The sequence below is a fragment of the Malaclemys terrapin genome, chromosome 2, assembly GCF_027887155.1.
Source record: "Malaclemys terrapin pileata isolate rMalTer1 chromosome 2, rMalTer1.hap1, whole genome shotgun sequence".
Lineage (NCBI taxonomy): Eukaryota > Metazoa > Chordata > Testudines > Emydidae > Malaclemys > Malaclemys terrapin.
Window position 1 is genome coordinate 283,107,819 of NC_071506.1, and position 22,744 is coordinate 283,130,562.

General features: G+C 54.4%; 1 long non-coding RNA gene across 1 annotated transcript; it reads left to right on the plus strand.

Moving 5' to 3' along the window:
* The first annotated feature begins 10,038 nt into the window (after positions 1-10,038).
* On the plus strand, positions 10,039-13,056 carry LOC128832722 (uncharacterized). The gene is made up of 2 exons (XR_008444035.1): positions 10,039-10,276; positions 12,511-13,056. It is a non-coding gene; the product is annotated as an uncharacterized LOC128832722 (long non-coding RNA).
* The last annotated feature ends 9,688 nt before the right edge of the window (positions 13,057-22,744 follow it).

Genomic DNA, 22,744 nt, shown 5'->3' on the forward strand with positions numbered 1-22,744 from the left:
TAACAGGTGGGAGCCCCACGGCTTTGACTCCTTTAACATTGGGCTGATCAGACGCCCTGGAGATGCCGTGTAGTGACTGTCGGGGCTGATGGCTCAGTGTGAGAGACAAAGTATCACATACGAGTAACGGGACAGAACAGTCTATCCTAAGTCATCCTGCCCCTCACGCCCACCCCCAAACACCCCAGGGGAGGGGTCTGCCCGGGCCTAGGGTCTACGGGCGACGTTACAAAATAGTTCTTGCTCCAGGTTTCCATCCAATGAGGAAACCTGCTGGAGAGTTCAGTTAAGTGGCAGTTTCAGTGTATTGCACACGAGGCACTTTCCTGTTTCCCTTGGGGGGGGGGGGAGGGAGGTCCCTAAACCCCCAAGGTACCTCCCCGTGTGTGAGAGGGGAAGGCTGGTTTGTCCTGGTGAGGTAATTCCCCCCCACCCCTGTCAGCCTCTCTGCAGGGAGCTGGGATGGTTCCTCATGTATCTCTGAGAATCAGAGAAGCTTGGGGTTGGAAGAGACCGCAAGAGGTCATCTAGTCCAACCCCTGCTCCAAACAGGACCAACCCCAATTCAATCTTGCCCAGCCCCAGCTGGGAGGTTCCTGCTTTGCCCCCAGGCTCCTAAGCACTGCCAGACACTGCCCAGCCCCCAGTCATGCCTGCAGGGGACAGAGGCCGAGCAGGGCCCATGGCGGAGCCAGGCAGGGCAGGGCCCACTTTGGACCCCCCATTTCAATGCAGACAGGGCCTGGGCACAGCAGATCAGTGGTCACGGCCCCTGGGGCCTGTCGCGTCTTGTCGGGAGGACACAGGGCTCGACTGGGACCAATGCAAAGGGGATTCTGGGCTGAGGCTGCCGGACGCTGGCGGCCCTGTGGTTCTCCCAGGCTCGCTGCCTCGCAGCCTGGGGTCTCCCTAGTGCCAGCCTGCTGGGGGCAAGTGTGGGGGAGGGATAGCTCAGTGGTTTGAGCATTGGCCTGCTAAAGCCAGGGTTGTGAGTTCAATCCTTGAGGGGGCCACTTAGGGATCTGGGGCAAAAATCAGTACTTGGTCCTGCTAGTGAAGGCAGGGGACTGGACTCGATGACCTTTCAGAGACCCTTCCAGCGCTATTTAAAAAAAAAAAAAAAGGGAGTGGTTCGTTGCCTCCAGCTCTGTGTCTCCTCTGTGTGTGTTTCAGGGCAGGAGAGTGAGAGTGAGACGGGCCACGCAGGCACCAAAGACCATAGCTTGGCTACCTGGCAGCCTCTCGATGGTACACCATCGCATCAAGGTGAAAATCATTCATGTGCCCAGACGCCACGCCTAGGGAGGGGACGGCACCTCCAGTCACTCCCCTCTGGCTGGGCCCAGCCGGCCTCCCCTCCCCCACCCGTTCCCTGGCACTGCTGAGCTGTCGGCGAAGGTTACACCTCAGGAGTGAGCTTGCTGCTGGCTGCGGGGTACAGAAGCTCCCAGCCCCTGCCGAGCGCTGCGGGCGGAGGCCAGGACTGGGCCCTGTCGGTCGTGGGATTCTCAGTCCCTCTGTGCCGGACGATGAACCTGCTTTGCTGAGCCTGGAGCATCCCGTGTGTTTTCCATTTATTCACTTGCACCAATAAAAGCAGGAACCTCTGAGCCTGGCTCCCTCATTTCCAACGGCCCCGGCTCGAAGGGGCGCAGGGCAGGGTCCCGTAGGCAGCCCAGAGCTCCCAGCCGCTGCAGTAACCCCATCCCCACCCTCTCCAGCGGGGAGTAAGGCCCCGTTCCCAGCACAGATGGAGTGAGGCCCATGTAACCGGGCTCCTCCTGCCTGCCCATGGGTAGCACTAGGCCCTGCTCCGGCCTCCACTCTGACAGCTGGGACCTGGCCCGTGTCCTCCTGACACAGAAGGGAGTGGCCGGTTCCCCGGCTCCCAGCCAGGCCATGAGGAGACAGGGTGCCGGGAAAGGTCTTTGCTCAAGGGGACATGGGGCTGGATGAATCTCTAGGGAGAAGCCAGGCTCCCCTGGCCTCCCAGTGCTGGGGACCCCCTTCCCCTGGTCTATATTGCCAATGGCACCCACCCAGAGGGGCTGACTTTCGGTTTTGCCGGTGGGTGCCCCACCCCGGCTTCGTCAGCTCTCCTAAGGCCCCACCATCACTCCACCTCTTCCCGCCCCCACTCGGCCCCCTCCCCCAAGACCCAGTCCCCTGAGCGCCTCCCGCCCGCCCACCTCCTCCTTTCTGCCCTCTCCTGTCTCATGGGCAGAGGGGGCGAGTGGCGGGGCAGTCCCTCTCTACAGCTGATCAGCGGCGCAGACACTGAAGAGCTGATGGGGGCGCAGGGCCAGCTGCTGAACAGCTGATTGGCAGCCCCCCCTAGAGCCCCCAGAGCAGCAGCCCCGTCCAACCCTGATTTCTCTGCAGGTGCTTGAGCCCCTGAGCACCCCTGGAGTCGGCGCTAATAGACCCAGCTCCCCAGGGTCTGTGCGATGGGCGTCGGGTCGTGGGGCAGGGGGGGTCTGCCCTAAGGCTGGCAGGGCAGCAGCTGCTCATTGGCCCATGGGCGGGGGGAGGGGGTGCACTGTCTGAACTGGGCACTAGAGAAATTTCCTTCCCCTGAAGCAGCAGGGCCTGGCTGGCACCATGGCAGGTCGGCCACCAACTCAGATGGGCCACTGGCCTGCCCCTGTTTGCAGCCAATAGATGTCACTGCTTACCCCATGGGAGGGGCTGCTGTTTAACAACACGAGGGGTCCGTGGTCTCATCTCTCCCACCCTCCCCAGCGCCCTGTCGCTCAGGGGGTGGAACAGACATTAATGGGGCCTTATCGGCCGTTTGTTTTTAAGGCTCTGAGTCCTGCCATTAGGCCAACATTGTCCAATGGGCCCAGGAATTTTGGCTCTTAGTTCATAGGGTCCCCTCCGGACACTTGCAGGGTCTGGGCTCCCGAAGGGCTGAGCGGGAGGAGGGGGTTGCTCAGGCGTCTCAGACAATCAGGTTCTAGGTGTTGTAAATGGGGAACTCAGAAACTGAAACAGCCAAAATCCATAGCCACTTGGGAAATTTTTTACATTAACTTCTCCAGGCTGTGGGGCCCCGTGCCCCATCCACTAGCTCTGACATTAACCCTGCCACTGGAGAGCCACAATTTACAAAAGTGACTCATGAGTTTGGGTGCCCAACTCCAGACACTTTCGAGGTACATGATATTCAGACACTTCTCTGCCCCCACACTCTTTACTGGCGCTGCCCTCTCCTCCTCCCCCCCTCCCTTGTGCACTGACAAGGTTAAACGTGGTACACACGGGTGTGTGGGGATCCCCAGGCCTCAGACGGCCTTGACCTTCCCTCAGACACATAACAGGGGGGACGACACTGAGATTTTTGGTCAAATTTCCCACCTTCCCTACCCCAGGTTTGGCTCCACCCGGTGGTGAGAATAGAGGGAGTGCAGACAGGGAGGCAGGAGGGGGGCGTGTTTTGAGCACTGGGGTGTCTAACCCTGTTCAGAGCAGGCCTGCACACCATGAGTGGGGGTAAAACAAACTCACATACCTTACTAGTCCCCCTCGGCCCCCCTCTGCCCGATATCACCCCAGGACGCCTCGTTCCAGCCCCGGGGGCTCTGAGCAGCTCTGCCATGTAACAGGTGGGAGCCCCATGGCTTTGACTCCTTTAACGCTGGGCTGATCAGACGCCCTGGAGATGCCGTGTAGTGACTGTCGGCGCCGATCATAGAATATCAGGGTTGGAAGGGACCTCAGGAGGCATCTAGTCCAACCCCCTGCTCAAAGCAGGACCAATCCCCAACTAAATCATCCCAGCCAGGGCTTTGTCAAGCCTGACCTTAAAAACCTCTAAGGAAGGAGATTCCACCACCTCCCTAGGTAACCCATTCCAGTGCTTCACCATCCTCCTAGTGAAACAGTTTTTCCTAATATCCAACCTAGACCTCCCCCACTGCAACTTGAGACCATTGCTCCTTGTTCTGTCATCTGCCACCACTGAGAACAGTCTAGATCCATCCTCTTTGGAACCTCCTTTCAGGTAGTTGAAATCCCCCCTCGTTCTTCTCTTCTGCAGACTAAACAATCCCAGTTCCCTCAGTGTGATGGCTCAGTGTGAGAGACAAAGTATCACATACGAGTAACAGGACAAAACAGTCTGTCCTAACCCATCCTGCCCCACACGTCCACCCCCAAACACCCCAGGGGAGGGGTCTGCCCAGGCCCAGAGTCTGAGGGCGACGTTGCAAAGTAGTTCTTGCTCCACGTTTCCATGCGGTGAGGAAACCTGCTGGAGAGATCCGTTAAGTGGCAGTTTCAGTGTATTGCACACGAGGCACTTTCCTGTTTCCCTTTGGGAGGGGGGAAGTTCCTTAACCCCCAAGGTACCTCCCCGTGTGGGAGAGGGGAAGGCTGGTTAAAAATCTCTCGCACCCGCCAGTCGCTCACACAACCCCCAGCCCCACACGAGGCCGAGGCCCCTCTCCCAGGGGAATCTGTGGCACAGCCCGAGAGTCCCGGGAGGAGACGCAGCCCGAGGGGACGATGAGGCATTTGTGGCTCGTGCTGCTGCTGGTTCTGGCGCTGGCCGGGGCTGCCCTGGCTGGGCCCATCCTGCAGCAGCCGCTGGGCGTGGAGGGTCCCGGTGCGGTGGCAGCATGTGATGGGACATCAGCCCAGGTGGACGGAGCCCAACGGCAGCCGCTGGTGAGTCCTGCACCCAGGGCCCTGAGCACGTCCCTGCAGCCACTGGTGAGTCCTGCGCACGGGGCCCTGAGCACGTCCTCTTTGCCTTATGCCCCTTCCTGGGGTCCCGGGGGGGTGGGATGGGATCGGATACAGGGTCGCTCTGGCAGGGACCCTCCCTACCCACAACTCCACTATGGGAATTACATCTCCCCACCCTAGGGTGACCAGATGTCCCGGTTTTATAGGGACAGTCCCGATATTTGGGGTTTTGTCTTATTTAGGCACCAATTACTCCCCACACCCTGTTCCAATTTTTCACACTTGCTGTCTGGTCAGCCTATCCCACCCAGGGGATCCATGGGCTCCCCAGAAATGACTCTGCCCCAGGGAGATTCTCACTGACCCCTGCTCTGACAAGCCAAACCTTCTGTATGGAGCAGACCTAGCCCCTGCACCCAGCCGCCCCCGCCCACTCCCTCCGGGGTTGGGGGGGGGCGGGGGTCAGCTGTAGCTGGGAGGTTCCTGCTTTGCCTCCAGGCTCCTACTGTTATACCAATAAAAACTAGCAGGATCTTATTAAAGGGGACAAGATAAAGATGCCACATTTATTATGATAATTTGATTTATGACCAATAACTAATATCTTAATCCTTATACACACACATTATATCTAATACCTATAAACACACACACACACACACACACACATACACATTTACACACGTACACACATCCATCAGATGTTCTGCAGCTGCTGCATAGTTACCAGTCCTGCTTGAGTCTGTGGCTTGAGTTTGCAGCTTGGGTTCGTAGCTTGTGGTGGCTAACTGGCCAGGAAAGCCGGGCACAAGGACGAGCTGGGTCTCTGTTGGGCATGCACCGATGCCCTTCCATGTTGGCAGCAGAATGTTACCCTCCTCCAAAGTTTTCCATCTCACCAATCCTTTTTGTAGGCTTTAGTTTGAATCCAGAGCGTCTATATGTCTTGCTGTGTCACGCTGCCTCTGGGTTTGGTGATTGATCACCCGTCAATTGCAGACATGACTTTCAGCCTCGGACCGGGCTTTGATCTTTCTTCTATTGCACCTTTTCTTTTTAGGGTGGATTCTTCTTACTTTGTTAGGGCTCTTGTCTGCATCTTCAGCCGTTGGTGTTTGAACTCTATTTAATCAGGACAGGCTGGGGCTGGAGGTTGAGTCCATCATCCATACATACCTCATTCACACATCTAAACTAAACTAATAAAATTACAGCAGGGTTTTCAAAAATGAAGGTTGCAGCAAGCCCTTACAAAATGGAGTACGCGTTTTAAAATGGGGTTTGAATTACAATATGGCAAACAGTGAACAGAAGTTACAATATAGACAAGTATAATGGATGGCAAACAGTGAACAGAAGTTACACTGTAGGCAAGTGTAATAAATGGTGAACAGAAGTTACAATACTGAAACAGAGCAAGTCTCAGTGATTTAAGCAGGAATTGGATTGATAGTGAAACTTACAAAGGCAGCTGACTGGACAGCTATGGCTCTTAACAAGCTTCTTAACTGTTAATTAGCCAGTTATTGGGGTAACTGGTTTTATGAATGAATATTGTTTCATTCATAAAACTTTACTTATGAAGTTACATTAATAAAGTGAACAATTAAAAACAATTTAATTTATCAGTTCTACATTGTTACACTACATGCTAGGAGCCCAAACACAGCCCAATGCCCAGCCCCCTGTCACGTCTTCAGGGCCCTGCCCTGCCTGGCTCAGCCATGGGCCCTGCTCGGCCCATGGCTGAGCCAGGCAGGGCAGGGCCGGGCCCACTTTGGACCCCCCCCCACTGCAATACAGACAGGGCCCGGGCACAGCAGATCAGTGGGCGTGACCACGGGGGCGGACAAGTCTCGTGGGGAAGGGAGGGGGCTCGGCTGGGACCAATGCAAAGGGGATTCTGGGCTGAGGCTGCCGGACGCTGACAGGCCCTGTGGTTCTCCCAGACTCGCTGCCTCGCAGCCTGGGTGGGCTGGGACCCACACCCAGGGTCTCCACTGCCGGCCTGGGAGGGGCAGCCATGGAGTAGGCCGGTGCCTCCAGCTCCAGCCCCTAGCGCTGTGTCTCGCCTGTGTGTGTTTCAGGGCGTGAGAGTGAGACGGGCCGCGCAGCCGCAGATCAGCGCTTGGAGATATGGCATGTACTCAGTGATACGTGGAGTCACCAGAAGGGGAAGCCGGAAAGGCTGAACAGACATCTCAGCTGGGGAGGTCGTGGGAGGCTCATTCCCTCCGTACCAGGCGATGAACCCGCTTTGCTGAGCCTGGAGCTTCCCATGTGTTTTGCAGTTATTCACTCGCACCAATAAAAGCAGGAACCTCTGAGCCTGGCTCCCTGGAGGTGGGGAGACGACTCCTCTCCCAGTGCCCATCGCGGGGGCGCCGGAACGGGGGGGGGCAGAGGGGAGCAGGGGGCCATGGTCCCATCGCTTTTAAATGTGGGTCAGGAAGGATCTGCCAGGGGGCTGGCAGGGCAGCAGCTGCTCAGTGTCCTCTGAGAGCTCGGCAGGGGGGCTGGGAGCAGGTCGCACAGGGGGTGGGTAAGTGGAGGGCCCTGGGGCTGCCAGCAGGGAGGGTAGAAGCAGACAGAGGCCTGTGCCCGTCTCATTTTCCCAGGGAGACCCAGGCCTGCTGCACTCCCTAATCGCCGGAGAGACCCTGCCCAGCTCAGCCAGTGGCAAGCGTGGGTTTGGTGGGGGGCATTTCTCAGCAGGGGATTCCCCCATGTACAGCCCTGACTGCTCCCGGGTACCAAGTTTCCTTCCTCTGAAGTAGCAGGGCCTGGCCGGCACCACGGCAGGTCGGCCACCAGCATGGATGGGCCACTGACCTGACCCTGTTTGGAGCCAACTGATGTCACTGCTTACCCCGTGGGAGGGGCTCCTGTTTAATAACACGAGGTGTCCCGGTCTCATCTCTCCCACCCTCCCCAGCACCCAATCACAAAGTGGGTGGAACAGACATTAAAGGGGCCTATCAGCCGTTTGATTAAAGTCTCGGAGTCGTCTCTAGGCCAACATTTTCCAGGGTGCCCACTCCTTCTGGCTCTCTTACTTTATAGGGTCACCTCCTGAAACATGCAGGGGTGGGGCTTCCGAACGGCTGAGCGGGAGGACGGGGCTGCTCAGAAGACTCAGACAATCAGGCTCTAGGTGTCGTAATGGGAACCCCGGAAACTGAAACAGCCAAAATCCACGGCCACCTGGGAAATATTTGCCCTTAATTTCTCCAGGGCTGTGGGGCCACATGGCACATCCACTAGCTCTGACCTTTAACCCCATCACTGGAGACCCACGATTTACAAAGTGACTCAACAGTTTGGGTGCCCAACACCAGACACCATCAAGGTATGTGATATTCAGACACTTCTCAGCCCCCACAGGCGCATTGGCTGGCCCCCCAAACTCACCAGTCAGTGGCCTCTGCTTTATGACACAGAACCATTCCCAGCGGTGCAGGAATCTCAATGCACGTCAGCACAGCCCTGAACTGCTCCCTGGCACCGGGCAGGAAATGGAAGCAGAGTCACATTGAGCACAGCAAAAGAATTCATGTCCTTAACCCTTTACAAGTGCTTCCCTCTCCTCCCATCCCTTGTGCACACACAAAGCTGGATATGGTACTAGGGCAACCAGATGACAAAGGTGAAATATCGGGACGCGGGGGGGAGGTGAAGGTGCCCAGCTGGTGCAAACCTGGCACCCCCAGTGTGCCTGGGCCCACGCCCAGCTGCCCCACAGAGCACCGCGGGTGGCCCCAGAGTGGGGGCAGCAGGCCCTAGCCCCCCCCATCCCGCTCGGGTCCCGGCTGCTTCTCCCCGCCCCCCGGGGCCCTTTGCTGGCTGCGCCTGGACAGCGGTCGCACCGGAAGCCGCCGCTGCCGCGTGCGCTGGGCTCGTCATGGGTTTTCACCGCCGCGTGCGCAGAGGGAACGAATGGGGCTGCCGCTGCCTCCACCCTGGAGCGGGGTTTCCCTAAAGCCCGCCCTGCGGGGCAGCACGCACGTGGCAGGAGGTGAAGCCCCGAGGAAGCGGAGTTCCCACGCGGGCAGCTGCTGCCCCCCCACCCATGGGCGCGTATAGGGAGCCGGTTCCCCAGGCCGGACCCGGGGCTGCCCCTGCAGGTACCGCTCCGCCCTCCTGCCTGCACTCGGGCCAGGCCGGACTCACCCCGCCATCCCCTGCGTCCCCCGGGCCTCCCTCCAGCACTTGGTCAGTGCAAGCCTGGGAGGGAGGAGGAATGCGGAGTGCTTGGGGAAGAGGCGGGACCAGGGCAGGGATTTGGGGAGGGATCCAATGGGGCAGTGAGAGGGCGGGGCTGGGTCAGGGTCAGGGCGGGGATTTGGGGAGGGATCCGATGGGGGGAAGAGGGGGCGGAGTCGGGGCCGGGGGGGGCCCCGTGAACCCCTCCAGGCTCCGCCTGTGCACCGGAGCGGAGGGCAAAATTGCTTGCTTGTCCAGTGTCCCAACTGAACATCGGTCGGGACGCAGGACAAACAAGCAAATATCGGGACAGTCCCGATAAAATTGGGACGTCTGGACACCCTATATGGTACATACGGGTGTGTGGGGATCCCCAGGGTTAAAAGGGACTGACCTTCCCTCAGACAGGCAAGAGGGGGGTCGACACTGAGATTTTTGGTCAAATTTCCCCCCTTCCCTACCCTAGGTTCGGCTCTGCCCGGGGGTGAGAATACAGGGAGCGCAGACAGGGGTGCGGCGGGGGGGGGGGGGGGGGGGCGGTGTTTTGAGCACTATGGTATCTAACCCTGTTCAGAGCAGGCCTGCACACCACGGGGGGTAAAACACACTCACATACCTTACTAGTCCCCCTCGGCCCCCCTCTGCCCAATATCACCCCGGGACATCTCGTTCCAGCCCCGGGGGCTCTGAGCAGCTCTGCCATGTAACAGGTGGGAGCCCCACGGGTTTGACTCCTTTAACGCTGGGCTGATCAGACGCCCTGGAGATGCCGTGTAGTGACTGTCGGGGCTGATGGCTCAGTGTGAGAGACAACGTATCACGTACGAGTAATGGGACAGAACAGCCTGTCCTAAGTCATCCTGCCCCTCACGCCCACCCCCAAAATCCCCAGGGGAGGGGTCTGCCCGGGCCCAGGGTCTATGGGCGATGTTACAAAATAATTCTTGCTCCAGGTTTCCATGCGGTGAGGAAACCTGCTGGAGAGATCCGTTAAGTGGCAGTTTCAGTGTAATGCACACGAGGCACTTTCCTGTTCCCCTGGTGGGGAGGGGGCGGGAAGGAGGTCCCTAAACCCCCAAGGTACCTCCCCATGTGGGAGAGGGGAGGGCTGGTTAAAAACCTCCAGCACCCGCCAGTCGCTCACACAACCCCCAGCCCCACACAAGGCCGAGGCCCCTCTCCCAGGGGAATCTGTGGCACAGCCCGAGAGTCCCGCGAGGAGACGCAGCCCGAGGGGACGATGAAGCGTCTGTGGCTGCTGTTGGTTCTGGTGCTGGCCGGGGCTGCCCTGGCTGGGCCCATCCTGCAGCAGCCGCTGGGCATGGAGGGTCCCGGCACGGTGGCAGCGCGTGATGGGGCGTCACCCCAACGGCAGCCGCTGGTGAGTCCTGCGCATGGGGCCCTGAGCACGTCCCTGCAGGGAGGCTTTTTCCTCATGCACCTTCCTGAGGTCCCCGGGGGGTGGGATGGGATCGAATACAGGGTCGCTCTGGCAGGATGCTCTGGGTGGAGCCAGCGACCCTCTCTCCCCCCGTCCCCACTCTGGGAATTACATCTCCCCACCCAGGGGATCCACGGCCTCCCCAGAAATGACCCTGCCCCAGGGAGATTCTCACTGACCCCTGCCCTGACCAGCCGAACCTTCTGTATGGGGCAGACCCGGCCCCTGAACCCAGCCTCCCCTGCCCTCTCCCCCGGGGGAGGAGTGGGGACAGCTGCAGCATGGCCCTATAGCAAGGCTCTTCCCGCCTGTCTTTAGTTGAGCAGTAGCCTCTGCCCCCTAGTCTTGACTCTCAGACAGCTGGGACCCAGCCAATATCCGCCCACCCAGTGACTAGCTGGTCCCAGGGGTCCCAGCCTGGCCACGGAGAGGCGTGGTGCTGGGAAGGGGCCGTGCACACAGGGAAATGGGGCTGGATCAAGTCTCCAAGGAGACAGTGGGACAGAACAGACATTAAAGGGTCAATTGAATAAAGTCTCTGAGGCCAACATTTTCCAATGTGCCCAGGAATTTTGGCTTCCCATCCCCCAAACTCCCCAGGGGAGGGGTCTGCCCGGGCCTAGGGTCTAAGGGCAACGTTACAAAGTAGTTATTGCTTCAGGTTTCCATGCGGTGAGGGAACCTCCTGGAGAGATCCGTTAAGTGGCAGTTTCAGTGTATTGCACACGAGGCCTTTTCCTGTTTCCCTGGGGGAGGAGGAGGCTCCAAAACCCCCAAGGTACCTCCCCGGGTGGGAGAGGGGAAAGCCCCTTACACAGCTCCTAGCCCCACAAGTGGCTGACTCCCAGAAGCAGGTGAGTTTTCTGGCAGCTGCTGAGTCCCGCGAGGAGACCCAGCCCGAGAGGACAACGAGGTGTCGGTGGCTGGTGCTGTTGGTGGTTGTGGCGCTGGCCGGGGCTGCCCTGTGGAGGATTCTGTCATGGTTGTAGGGCACAATAGAGCAGCAGCCAAGGTGGTCAGAGGCCCATAGCATCAACTGGCGAGTCCTGCGCATGGGGCCCTGAGCACTTCCCTGCAGAGGGGCTCTTCCCTTGTCCCTGCTGTCCCTGGGGATCCCCCACAGGGCGAGACAGGCTGTGAAACAGGATCCAGTCCAGCAGGACGCTCTGTGTGAGCAGAGGTTGCCCACTGCTCTCCTGCTGCAGCGTGACTCCAGGGTCTCTCCTGCCTGCTCCCCTCTCCCCACGGACGCCGTGTCTGTGGTATGGACTGTGCACCTCTCAGCCCCTTCTGCCCCAGCCCAGCAGTGTCTGGGATTGGAGTGGGGGCAGCAGTGCCCGGGCCTACGAGACCAAGGGGCCTCCAGCCACTCCAGAGCAACTCTGCTGGCTGACCAAAGATGGAGGTCGCTGGGTACCAATGAGGATTCCCACCCAGCCCTCCTTGGCTGGAAGGGGGATTGCTGGGACATGGACCTTTTAGGTAGGACTTGTGGGCGAAGGAGAAATACATCGGGATCTGCAGGTCCCTGGTACGAACACAATGGGCCTTCCCCAAAACCCACCCCTTCCAGACGCTGCTTCCGTACCGCTGAATCTCACTTGAATCAGTATCGGAGAAACCGTGTTTATAAAATCCTACTCCCCCCCCCCCCTCAGCTGTGGCTGGGAGGTTTCTGCCATTGGGATCTCTAGAGGGCAGATCCTGTACTGCTCAGCAAGGTACAGTCTGAGACAATATAGACCCTCCACAATAGCCCAGTTATGTTTCATCCCCCCAGGGGCTGTTCCCTAGTTTCCATTGCTTCGTCCTCGCTGGTTTTTAATTTGCTCACGTTCTCACGTCTCTCGGGAGACTATTCCAGCTCGAAAGGCTCCCGTAAGGACTTGAACGCTCCGTCTGCGGCTAGGCCATCACCGCTGGACGAGGAGGTGTGCATTACAGTGCGTTAGCTGTCTGGAAGCCACTGGAGCTGTGCTCATTTAGATCAGCAGAGACCACAGAGTCCAGGCCTCTGCCCAACCTCTGGAAAGGAGGGGAGGGGAGAGGAGGGGAGGGGAGGAGGGCACTTTGGAAACCAGTCTGCGCTGGTGCTTTTAAACACTTCCTTGCCCCGTCCCCACTTGTTCATTCTTCTCTCTAAATTCTCGCTCTCTCCAATTCATTTGTTGCAGGGAGCGAGAGTGGAAAGGGCCGCACGGGGACGGAGAAACCGAACCACAATTAGCTTGTGTCACCCATCGAGACCTGGCTGCCTGACAGTATTTGGCCACCGTATTAATAGGCACTAAGCTTGTTGCTGCTGGAACCAACCCCTCGAGCTGGGAGCATTTCAGGCCTGCACGCCCCTGCCCCAGATCACCAGAGCTGTGTGCGCCAGCCGCTCGGCTCCAAACGCCCCTTGCCAGGCGTCACATGCTGCAAAGAGAACGTCTGATGATTCTCCCCTCACTGGTTTTACACCCTTGTATCTCCCGTGACCTCACTGGAGTCACTCCTGATTTACACCGGTGTGAATCCGGCCCTAAAAAGCATGAGCTTGCTGCTGTCTGTGGGGAACGGGAGCCCCTAGCCCGTCCCGAGCGCTGTGGGCAGAGGCCACGACTGGGCCCTGTCGGTCGTGGGATTCTCAGTCCCTCTGTGCCGGGCGTTGCTGAGCCTGGAGCTTCCCGTGCGCTTTCCATTTATTCACTCGCATCAATAAAAGCAGGAACCTCTGAGCCTGGCTCCCTCATTCCCAACGGCCCCGGCTCGAAGGGGCGCAGGGCAGGGTCCCGTAGGCAGCCCAGAGCTCCCAGCCGCTGCAGTACCCCCATCCCCACCCCTCTCCAGTGGGGAGTAAGTCTCCTCCCGCCTGCCCATGGGTAGCACTAGGCCCTGCCCCGGCCTCCACTCTGACAGCTGGGACCTAACCCATGTCCTGACACTGGGGGGAAGTGGTCAGTTCCCAGGCTCCCAGCCAGGCCACGAGGCAGTGCACTGCTGGGAAGGGGCTGTGCTCACAGGGACATGGGGCTGGATGAAGACTCCAGGGGCTGGCATAGCCTGTGGTGGGTGGGAACAGCCTGTGCCCTGCTCAGCCCACCCGCCCTGGGCAGAGAACCCCCCTCCTCCGAGGTGTGACTCTCAGCGTGACCCAGCCTCCCCCATCCCCCCCCGCCATCTGTCCTTCCTCAGTCCCTGGGCCGGGGGAGAGGGGGAGGCAGTGAGTGAGAGGAGGTGCACAGTGGAGCTGCCATGTGAGGCTCTCAGCTTGCTGGGCAGGGGTGAGGCTGTGCCAGGGGCTCCTCTGGGAGGAGGAGAGGTGGGAGCTGCCTCAGCTCAGGGGCCTCTGGACAATGCTTGTTCCAAAGAGTCTGTGTCCCCTCTTGCTGCCTCCTCCCCAGAGGAGAGCGCAGCATCTGCGTCCATCCAGTCCCTTCCGCCCCTCCCCCTCAATCCCGTGCTGCTGTCTGCAAAGCAACAGGGACCTCTGAATTCAGGATACTCAGGGCCAGGACCCCCCCAGGTGTCCTCCTCCCGGCCGATGGGGCGGCTGGGTCCAGCCCTGAGGTAGGGGATGGTCTCTCCTGTGCTCTCAATGCCCCCAGCTGTCGCCCAGGCAGCCTGGGGCAAACGGAGGGAGCAGCCTGACAGCCCCCGTGACTGGCTTTGGGGGGAGCGGAGTGGGGGAGATGGAGCAATGTGGGGGGGATGGGCAGGCTGAGGGAATGGGGGTGAAAGGGGCAGGCAGGGTGGCAAAGGGGATTGAAGGGGGCAGGATAAGTGGGCTGGAGTTGTGGGGGGAAGGGACAGATGGGGAGTAATGGGAAGTGGGGGTAAAATGGGGAGGCTGCCCCAGGCTTCCTCTGACCCACCCATGACAGCACCTCAAAGCAGCACCCCCAGGCTCTACCCCGCCCGAAATAAACCTCAGGCTCTCCCCTGCTCAGCCAGCCCCTAACCTCTGATCCCTCCATCCCCACTGGCTTCTCCATGCTCCCAGTCACTGCAGCTCCCCAAGTGTCTGGCTTGGCCCAAACCCCTGCCTGAGCCTTGAAAGGCCTCTCCCATTTCTGGCAGGAAAACACGGCTCAGTTCCATTTCTGAGATGAAAGCACCAGTTCTCAGCAGCGTCGCCAGCTCTCACACTTTTATCGCGACTCCCACGATATTTGGCGTTTTTCTAAAAGCACCAGCTCCTGGAGGCCTGTGATGAGGTGAACGTCTCAGTTTGCATGAAAAAACCAAAGGTAAGTTTCTAGCACTGAGCCTTGCAGAGAAACACTTGAAAGTGTCACCCAAGGATACCTAACCCCAGACACGCACAAGCAGCTGAAGAGAACTCAACATTTGTTATTTTTTAAAAACCTTGTGAATTCTAAGCCAGTCTTGTGATTTTTGGGGGCCTGACCCGTGATTTTTGAATGTTTGGTAAGTTGGTCTCAATTTCTTGTCGACATTTTCATTTGTTCTCAGCCTCGGTCAGGTCTGAGGGTCAGAGAACTTGGGGATTGTCCCCCCACATCCTTGGAGATCCCCTTTCTGGGGTTCATAGCTGCAAATCCAAAAAGGCTGCTAGAGAATCGGTATCTTGGGACGTGCCCCCAAGCACGAGGTCAGTGCTGATGCTACAGCAATACGGAATGGTATTTTAACAAGGAACCTTAAATGTCTCTTTGCAGCGCTACAATAGTGAGTCTTAGGCCGCCCCCGAAATAAACAAACTGAATTCCCTTCACTTATTCCCTTTCGATTGGTTCATTCTGTCAGAGGAGGCAGTCCTGTTTACCCACCGGTTAGGGTACGCACCAAGGAAATGGGTCAAGCCCCCCCTCCCCCCCCGGCAGCCTGACAAGCAGGGATCTCTCAGGTGACAACCCCTAATCACGGAGCTATGCGACACGCTTGGGTAGAGCTCTCCTGCGGAAACTGTTCCACTTCGACTGAACAATTAAATATTCGTTGGGCCAGAGACAGATGAAATTCACTTTGCAGTCCCTGGTTAGAGGGGGAGGGTGGGAGACCTCTCTTCAGATCCTTTCTCCTCATCGAGCAGAGGGGGATTAAACCATAGGGCTAAAGGTTATAAAGGAGGTTTGTGTGGGTTAGGCAGCCTCTGACCCGCTGAGCGGATTGTGCCCTGCACGCGAGCTAGGCGCACCTCCGCCTATCGTCTCCTGGTGCACGGATTGCTCTGGGGTTTAGGCAGGAGAGCAGGGTCCAGACTAGGGAGGCCGTTCTTCCAGTTTACAGCTGGTCAGTCCTAAATGGTGCAGCACTGTCCCTGTCCGGTCGGGACCTGGCACCAGACATGGCTTTGTTAGGTGAAAATGAGAGGCGAGAGTAGGAGCAGACTGCAGATGCCAGGGGAGCAGGGGTGAAGGTGGTGCCTCTGGGCGGAGTGACACAGGCAGGGGTGGGCCCATGTGGGCGGGCTGGCACAGGTGGGGGTGGGGCCACACAGATAAGTACAGGCCATGTGGGCGGGCTGGCACAAGTAGGGGTGGGGCCACACAGACAAGGACAGGCCCATGTGGGCAGGCTGACACAGACATGGGTGGGCCCATGTGGGCGGGCTGGCATAGGTGGGGGTGGGGCCAGACAGACGTGGGTGGGCCCATGTGGGCGGGCTGGCACAGGTGGGGGTGGGGCCAGACAGACGTGGGTGGGCCCATGTGGGCGGGCTGGCACAGGTGGGGGTGGGGCCAGACAGACAAGGACGGGCCCATGTGGGCGGGCTGGCACAGGTGGGGGGTGGGGCCACACAGACAAGGGTGGGCCCATGTGGGTGAGCTGGCACAGGTGGTGGTGAGGCCACACTGATATGGGTGGGCCCATGTGAGGGTGGGGCCACACAGGCAGAGGCGGGCCCATATGGGCGGGCTGACAGGTGAGGGCGGGGCCAGGCTGGTGGGGGTGCGGTTAGCCTATATTCTAGGGAGTGGCCACCCTAGTCTGGACAGGCCACAGCAGACATGCTCAGCGGCAGACACTTAGGTGCTGAGGGAACTATCCCCTGAAAATCAGGCATCAAGCGAGCTTAGGGGCCTACAGGGTTTGGCAGCAGCCGAGCAGGGGTTCTTCGAGTGGAGGCAGCTGTGTATTCCATGTGGGGGAGAGTGGGTGCCAAACTTTGCCTAGCAGTTCCCATGGGGCGGTGCTTGCACCCTGTGGCCCTAGCCCCATGGGTGGTGGGTGAAACTTTGGGCTTCCGCTCCAGGGAGAGAGGGGTGAGGAGGGATGCAGCGGGTGGCCTCGCGGGGGAGGGGATGGAGGTGAGGAGCGGTGCGGGGGAGGTCTCATGAGGGAGGGGGTGTGAGGAGGGACATGGTAAGTGACAGGGACCATGGGGTGGGGGGGTGGAGTGGAGGAGAGGAGGGACAGATTCACCAGGCAGCGGTGGGGGCCTTGGGGAAGGGACAGAGCAGGGAGGTGAAGAGGTGGAGCACAGGTGCCCAGGCTTAGCCCCTCCCTCGGCTATATAAGGGCAGTGCCACCTCAATCCCCTTCCATTGCTTCTCACCACCTGTGGGTAGAGGCGGAGCCTTGCGTAGTGTTTCACCTCATCTTTTCAGTCTCCATTTTCTGAGAGTTTTTCTTCTAGGCAATGCCAGTGTAAACATGGGTAAGACTAATCCAGTGAAACCACGGGCTCAAAGTAAGAGTGCGTGTGTGTATTTCATGGGATGCCCGTGCCACATCAACCACAATACTGCTGGTACTGGTGCTTCACCATTTTCTAAAGTGTCAGGAGCTGATGTTGGAGATGTATGTATTGATTGCTACTAATACTTTGATAAAAGCATATCATGAAAGTGATTTGTGGAGGAGTTCTGTAGTTTCTGGGATGCTGAAGACAAGCGGATTCTGAAGCATGTTCACACGAGATGGCTTAGCCTGGAAGTAGCTATTAACAGATTGCTGCAGTTTTCAAAAGCTATTTTTGTCTGTTGACAATAGCTGTGCAAGGTTCAAGAGACCAAGTTCTGCTTTCAGGGATCCTAGGACAGGAATTTGTGTGTTGTTCTACCAGGCTGCCCTCCCCGTGTTAAGCACCACTAACAAGAAGGAATATCCTTGAATTTACATGGTAGATGGTGTGTTTTCTACTTATGTGAGAAAACCGCTAGGAAAGTTTACTCAGGTGCAGGTGATCAAAAATGCTGCCTCACTTACAAGATGTTGACTTCTGCTAATTCTGACAATCAGCTCCAGATTCACATCTGGCTGAAGGTTTGGTCCCAAAACGGGGTGTACAGAAGTTGGAAGAACAAACGGATATTAGTCTTCTTGCAAAACAGAAGTTCTTTTGTACAGCCAGAGCATTCTATACTAGTGTAGCCAAGTCTGCATGTGAAACGCTACCTTTGAATGATGAAGTGCTAAAGACGGCAGCATTTGTGAACTTTGCTAGTAGGGAAAACTGCACTTTCGAGCAGGTTGAGCACTTTGTTGGCAGATACCAGCACACATTCAATCTCTCTCCACCTGAGATAGAGAAGCAGCAAGAGGAGTTGGTTGATTGCCAGTTGATGCAGAAATCAGATATCGCTCAGCGTGTAGGGGATGAGGCAACACTACAGACTGACACAGATAACACTACTGGGCAATACAGCAGGGACACTGCATGGGCATGTCTCAAATAAATTCACGAGAGCCAATTTTCCAGTAAAATTAAGCCTCACCCATCTCCCGATAGAACTCTCAAATGTCAGGATTTTTTTTTCAGCCGCGGCATTTGAGTGTTCTATCCTGAGATCATGATTGAGGCTTAATTCTAATTAGAAATCGCTATCAGCCACGGGCGGTCAGGGATCCCACTGTCAGCCCTGAGCGTCCGGGGGTGTCCTGCTGCATGGGAGACGGGCAGATGTGAGGGTGAGAGCTCCTGCAGCAGGGGCCGAAATCACCTTATCCAATACCTGTGGGAGAGTGAACACTAGTTGTCCCATGCACACACCCTGGGGATGGGCAGGGGAGTGCAAAATCAAGAAACTGACCTTTTTTAAAAAATGTCATGATTTTGGGGGATCCGACTCATGATTTTTGATCTCTTGAAATTGGCAATACTGATATCTCAGCAATGTCAAAAGCCCTAGGGGTTTTCTCAAGTGCCCATAACTACCCGGGGTGCCAGGCTTGGCTTAGTTTTACCCCACTCGAGTGCAGGAGAAGAGAGAGTGTTTGGTCTTGTTTGAAAGAGTAAACCACCATTCAGACCAAACCTTGGACTATGGGACACTGTCCTCTGTTAGCCAAGTGAAGCTGGCAAATTCTGAGCCAGGTTTTGAGTTTTAGCCTCCAAAAGAGGTTATAAAAACAGCCAAGGGGGCAGATTGGCAATATAACAAAGCACATGAATAAAATGTGAAACCAAATTATATATTATAAGAAATTTGGAATCTGAGTCCTTTATCTATGCTTCGTTAGCTTCAAATTAATTCAATTCAATTTAATTACATTATTTATTTTTACAGTCATTTAATGTATTGTTTGTGATTTATTTTAATTACTTTTAATTAATTCATTTTGCATGTATTTATTTTAGAATCTGAGTACTTTAGTTTGCCGTAAGTGCAATATGAGCAATAACATACAAACCAAATAATATTTGTACTGTAAAGTGTTTTTCAAACAGATGATCACTCTGACGAGGTGATATGAAAAATGAACAGATTGTTGTATTGATAAAACGGTTTTCTTTTTTGTTAGGTTTATATAGAAACAGTTTATTTTTGAATATTTCTCTTATTCTGTCCACTGACTCTGTGCCTAAACCAGGGGTTATTGACTCTGGTCTTCAGGGATCTCCAACCATCCAGGTTTTTGTTCCAACTTGCAGATAATTATTTTTATTAAAATCCATGGGTTTGTACTGCACATAGAATTCTCACGTCCTAGATTTTACTATGAATTAGGACATTTAAGGGTTACATATGCAATACTAAGCAGTGTGCATTTTAAAACAAATGATTAAACGCTGCTTGGATTAAAAACCTGGACTATTGGATGTCACCAAGGACCAAAGATGAGAGTCCCTGTCTTAAGCAATGACTTAACACATCACCTGGAAAGTCTCATTCTTGGGCATTGAATCTCACTCTTTGGGGCTGTAAATCTCATTCTGATGGAAAGCCAACCCTTGGCATCTCAGGGCAATGAGGTTTTTTTTTTTAAAGTGAGCTATGACACCTGATTGGTGGATTGGACACATCAAACACCGATCTGTGAATACAACGAGGAGTACTTGTGACACCTTAGAGACTAACAAATTTATTTGAGCATAAGCTTTTGTGGGCTAAAACCCACTTCATCAGATGCATGCAGTGGAAAATACAGTAGGAAGATATATATAACAGTACATGAAAAGATGGGAGTTGCCTTACCAATTCTAACAAGACAATTCAATTAAAGTGGGTTATTATCAGCAGGAGGAAAAATCATTTTTGTAGTGGTAATCAGGGTGGCCCTTTTCCAACAGTTGACAAGAAGGTGTGAGTAACAGTAGGGGGAAAAATTAGCATGGGGAAATAGTTTTTAGTTTGTGTAATGACCCATCCACTCCCAGTCTTTATTCAGGCCTAATTTAATGGTGTCCAGTTTGCAAATTAATTCCAATCCTGCAGTTGTTCATGGGATTCTGTTTTTGAAGTTTTTTTGTTGAACAATTGCTACTTTTAAGTCTGTAATTGAGTGTCCAGGGAGGTTGAAGTGTTTGCCGACTGGTTTTTGAATGTTATAATTCTTGACGTCTGATTTGTGTCCATTTATTCTTTTGCGTAGAGACTGTCGGGTTTGGCCAATGTACATGGCAGAGGGGCATTGCTGGCACATAATGGCATATATCACATTGGTAGATGTGACACAGACAGATACAGCATGTTTCCGATACTTTCCTCGTTCAGTGAGGAGGAGGAAGTTAACATTGATAGTGCTCTCAAATCAGCGATCAGTGAACATTTGAGAGCCCTTCATGAAGAGTTCTCACACTACTTCTTGGCGCTACCAGAAGCACTTCATTCCCTGGTGAAGAACCCTTTCAGTGTGACAGCTGAGCAGTTACCTACTGACGATATTCACACACAGGAACAGTTTGTTGACATGATCCATGATGATGAAGTGAAAGAAAAATTCACACAGCTGCCTCCAAACCAGTCCTGGTGCTCAGTTGCAAATGAATACCCACTGGTGTCTGAAATGGCCTTGAGAGTCGTTCTGCCATTTCCCGCTACCTACGAATAGGAGAGTGGATTCTCCAGCCTTCTCACGATAAAGACGAAATCTCGAAACTGGCTTGATGTGAAGGATAACATCAGATGCGCCCTTTCGAAAACAACACCAAGAATACAACTTCTTGTGTCAAATAAACAGCATCATCCATCTCACTGATTTTTGGCTGCTTCAGGTCATTAATTGCTGTCAAGTATTAAAATAAAATTCTACTTAAAAATAACTTTTCCACTTATATTTAATTCGATAAAAATATGCTTTAGTCTTAATTTAAAAGCAATGAGAAAAGGTAAATTCATTTTAAGCAATAGGGTTTAAATTTAGTATTTAACATAGTGTTAAATATCAAAAATGTGCTTTTAATTTCTAAGGAGGGGGTCGCAGTCAGAGCCTGGTGTTCAAAAGGACTCACCAATACAAAAAGTTTGAGAACCAGTGTGCTATACAGTTGGATGAATCAACTGATGTAGCTAATCTAGCTATTTTGCTACTGTCTGTACGTTATGTGAATGAAGGTCTGGTTGAAGAAGACTTGTTGTTTTGCCGACCATTGGAAGAACATACAACTGGACGGTATTGACATGAACTGTGACAGTATAGATCATTGTTGCAACCAAGGTCCTATAGTTGCATCAAATCGTGTACAAAGGAGGTCAAGTAAGGTGTCTATGGAAACGTTGTAATTTGCTGGTTATGATTATGCTGTCTGTATGTGAGTATCATTTTTTACATCTGAAGTTATGAGTGTTGGCTCTGTGCTTATATTTAAAGTGTTTGCTGTAGGGAACACATAAGGCAAATTTGACCAACATAGTTTGAAGGGATTATTCAAGTAATTGGGATTACTTAACTAACAATGGACTTTGGGAGATGACAATCCACATCTAAGCTTTCCTGGGTATGTTCAAACTAACATGTAAACAATGGTGTCGGCCTGGAAAATTGCTGAATCATTCATGGACATGTGACTTGCTGTGACGTTATTGACATAAACTGTGACCATATAGATCATTGTTGCAATCACTGTTATATATTTGCAGCAACTATTGTACAAAGGTTGTCGTGTGAGGTGTCTATGAAAAGGTTATGATTCGCTGGCTATGATTATGCTATCTGTATGCATGTATCATTTTTGTATTTAAAGTTATAAGTATTGGCTCTATCCTGTCTGGATTTCAAACTTGTACTATGCTTCTGTGTGACACCCCCAACAATGTGGCATCAGCACTGCCTAGACTGCTTTATGGCCCATTAAGGACCATCAGCTATACAACTGACCCATTGAGAGAAGGCAGATACGCCTTGTGACTCAGCAAGGCATGCAGGGACATGCCTATGGACAGAACTCTAAGGTTTTTCCATGCCATGTGCTGGGTGGCTTGTAGTTGGAACAAAGAAAGCACAAGCCACATGGCAAAAGGACTATAAAAGGCATTATCATCATCTCCATTTTGTCTTCAATCCTGCTTCTTACTTCTGGAGGAACCTTGCTACAAACTGAAGCTCTGAACAAAGGACTGAATGACCCATCCCAGCTATGGATGTACTCCAGAGATTTAATTTGAACCTGCTGTTTATTCCATCACTGCTACAAGCCTGAACCAAGAACTTTGGCATTACTGTATGTCATTGATTCCATTTAACCAGTTTTAGCTCTTATCTATATTTCTTTCTTTTTATAAATGAACCTTTAGATTTTAGATTCTAAAGGATTGGCAACAGTGTGATTTGTGGGTAAGATCTGATTTGTATATTGACCTGGCTCTGGGGCTTGGTCCTTTGGGATCAGGGGAACCTTTTTTCTTTTACTGGGGTATTGGTTTTCATAACCATTCGTCCCCATAACAAGTGGCACTGGTGGTGATACTTGGAAACTGGAGTGTCTCAGGGAATTGGTTGTCTGAGTTATGGTTAGCCAGTGGGGTGAGACCGAAGTCCTCTCAGTTTGGCTGGTTCGGTGTGCAAAGGACCCCAGCCTTGGACTGTGACTGCCCTGCTCTCAGCAATTTGTCCTGAATTGAGGACAAAGAGTCAGAGAAATCCAAAATGGAGGTCTGGGAGAGATCTGGCCAATAGCAAGCAGGCAGGCTGAGGTGAAATAAAGGTCACTTCAAAACCTCAAGGGAGGGGTCAGGCAGGCAAGATGACCGTCTTCAATCAGGTCCGGCTTCTAAGGCAGTGTTTTTCAAAGTATGG